Genomic DNA, 3330 nt, shown 5'->3' with positions numbered 1-3330 from the left:
TGGGCTCAGTATAGCTGTTTTGTATTGAATACAATACAAAATTATTTGAAGTTCCTGCTGATCCCTTAGCTCGCACCAACGTCACCGGGAAACCCCAGAGATGGTCTTTGCAGTTCGTGGCTGGGGATCAGAGGAGAAGGACGTGTCCCCAGGACCTGCGGGGACCAGCAGGACGCGGGGGGACGCCGACAGAGCAAGGTAAGTGTTTTTTATTATGTTTTTAGGTACCCCGAGTGTGACTTGAAAATACGGATTTTAGCAAGGAAAATCCACCCCGAGTCACACTCGGGAATACCACTAGGGGGGTTAACAGAGGAGGGGCGCTTGTGGCTTCTGATTGACGCGCCAGCAGAGCATTCCGTGCCTTGTAGTATTAGCGGTGCAAACACTGTCTACCGGCGGGCCAGCTACAGTAGACATTTGGTATTTTCTCATGGGCCAAATATAATTACAGTGCAGGCCAGAGTTTGACACCTCTGATATATATTGTAGCTTATTATGGGGTTAGGGCGTATATTTTGAACATCCTCAAAAATACAGAAAAATCATGCTGGGGCTTATTTTCGGGGTAGCACCAAGCGATTGAAGTTGACCAAATTGAACAAAAAAAAAAAAACTAATTGCATAGAAAAGCCTTGGGTGAAAACATGATTTATTTTAATATTTAGGTCATTTTTTTTAAAAGGTGTTTCCCTGTAATAAGTAAATTTGAGGGATTGCTGCTTGTAGATTCTGGGAGCTGGCCAGCTGCTATTCTCCGTGTGTCCAGGTGGTGTCGCAGTGGTCCCTAGCACAGTCCTGGAATGACACACACGTGGTACAGCTGCTTCCCAGGCACCGAGCACAGACAGCACTGCAGCAGCAGCACCAAGTGCACAGACAGCTCCTCCTGACGTTATGGTGAATGGAGGATTCATTCACACACATCCGTGTCTCCTACCTAGTGTGACGGCTTTCCTACTAGCAGCCTTCCCTGTAAGTGCCATGGCAGGGTGTCATTAATAAAGGGGGGGGGGGGTGGAAAATGACCTTCTGCCTGTATGGGCATTATTGTGCATTGCAATCCTCCCTGCATGTTGGTAAAGCAATATGATGCATTGGGGTGTGTGGGTGGCATTGCTGTACAATGCAGAGCAGCTGGGTGCCATGCAGACCCACCCTTCATTGATGCTGGTGGTGGAGGGTGCACAGCACTATGGCAGCAAACAGCAGCTTGGATCTATAGGAAGAGAACCCCCCAAGTCATGGCAGCCTGGGTGTGATCCCAGCATGTCTGCCAGGGACAGATAAGCAGCAGACTTGCTATGACATGAGGGTGTGGTTGGGATAAGCCAGTTCTTTGCTATTCACTGTAGATGAATGTGCACCTGTGTTACAGTTAGCTTTGAGTGAATGCTCTATGTACACTGTCTGATCTACTGTATAAATGTATTCATCCTCCCCATACTATTGTCAGATTTCTCCTTTGCTTTGTGTTTTTAATTCCCACAGGCTTTACAATAAGGTGATGTAAGGAATAGAATGGGGTGACAATTACACATTGGAATTGGATGTCAGTGAAAGTTGGATTCTGATTTGGTTGCTAGGGGATACGGCGACTGATCTGTTTCAGCAGTAGTATTGGGTATTGGCCGTGGATTACTATTTCTATTAGCTGGATACGCTTTCTCATTGCTTATATTAGGCCTGAGTGGCTTTATTGTAAAGGTTGGGCACCCATGGGCGAGGGTTTGTAGGGCCCTTAATTCTGGAGATCTCTGATTAATATGAGCCTATAGGTAGGTGCGGGAACGAGGGAAGAAGCCAGGTCAGGTGCTATGGGAAGACCATTAGACACCCTGACTTTCAGAGCTCTTAGGATGTGGGTACATGTCAGTGCTATTCTAGGGGCCCTTCTATCATATATTTATTTTACAGGATGACAGGTACACTTTACAGCTGAATGTCTTACATGTTTAAAGTTTTACTGAATGTTTAAATGTTCGACTTGCTATGCAGTAATGTACATGTACAGCGCTGTGTAATATGTTGGCGCTATATAAATCCTGTTTATTAATAATAATAATAATAATAGTAATAATAATGATAATAATAATATTATTAATACATGTGTCATCTTTCTGTGTGTACTGTCTGCTCTTATATGTAGGTAGAACAAAAATGAAAAGGGCCTGTATGTAGAATCCATCTTGAATATGGGCTCTTGAATAATGAATATGGGCTCTTCACTTAGCAAAATGAATTCTCACCTAGCAAGAGATATGTCACTTAGCTTAGTAAATGAGATGAAGCTCTGCTGGCTTCAGGAATCCAATCATGCACATGGAAAACTCTTTTGGATTTCTTGCCATGTGATTGGTTATTCTGTGGAAAGTAAATTCACTACATTCACTAAGCTTGTAATGTAATATTTCACTTTTCTAAGTCAACAGCTTAAATTCCTTAAGCAAGGTGTCTGGATGGACATACTAAGTGTGCAATGAAGGAGCCAGTCAAATCAAATATATAAGGTGGGTTAAGATGCCCCCAGACTTTGGGCCTGATTTAATAAAGCTCTCCAAGGCTGGAAAAGATACACTTTCATCAGTGAACCTGGGTGATCCAGCAAACCGGGAATGGATTGCTTCAAAGTCATTTCCTATTTGTTAGCAAATGTTTTCAATCCTGGACCAGATCCACTCCAGGTTTGCTGGATTACTTCAGCTTCACTGATGAAAGGTTACCCTCTCCAGCCTTGGAGCTTTAATAAATCAGGCCCATTGAAGGAAAGGCATTTTGGGTGAGGATCTAGTGGGTATGTCAGAGTTTCTCAACCTTTTTAAAATGGGGGGAACCATTGTGATCACTTCAGAGAACCCTGGCTATAATTACTATATCCACATCTTACAGTACGATTATGTGGTGGTCAGTGGGAAGAATGTCATTGCTGACTAGTAGCATGAATGTCTCCAACTCTCCATTACAGATAGCCAAAAACAACATTGATGTCAGTTAAACTTACCTGAGAAGCACAAATTGCTCATCGAACCTGTAGCAACCTCTGGAGGAACGTTGGTTGAGAAACACTGATCTATGGGATGATTCCAAACAAGTTTTTAGGAACAGTGTCAATAGAAAGGTTAGAAAACCTAACTTAATTGCAACTTTCCCGAGAGCCTGTACTGTCTGCATGCTTTCTCAGTTGTCCCTAATACGGTACTCAAGTGGCCCTTGTTAAAGCAAAACTAAAATTATAAAATATAAAAAATTACAACCAGTCAGAAGGTATAAGAGACAAAAACAAAATGCTCTTCTTCTCACTTAGCACGGACATCTTCACCTGGTCTTTTT

General features: G+C 43.0%; 1 protein-coding gene across 2 annotated transcripts in view; it reads left to right on the top strand.

The window, feature by feature from the left end:
* Window positions 1-819: 819 nt before the first annotated feature.
* Window positions 820-3330, top strand: part of JAKMIP1 (janus kinase and microtubule interacting protein 1) — a 108121-nt gene continuing 105610 nt past the window's right edge. Inside the window, exon 1 of one of the 2 annotated variants that reach the window (XM_072406460.1) lies at window positions 820-975. The gene's annotated coding sequence lies outside the window, so the exon portion shown is untranslated. The remainder of the gene's footprint in view (window positions 976-3330) is intronic. The other variant, XM_072406458.1, reaches the window with a different exon arrangement.

This window comes from Pyxicephalus adspersus, chromosome 3 (assembly GCF_032062135.1).
Source record: "Pyxicephalus adspersus chromosome 3, UCB_Pads_2.0, whole genome shotgun sequence".
NCBI classification, from domain to species: Eukaryota; Metazoa; Chordata; class Amphibia; order Anura; family Pyxicephalidae; genus Pyxicephalus; species Pyxicephalus adspersus.
This window is presented reverse-complemented; position numbering and strand designations above follow the sequence as displayed.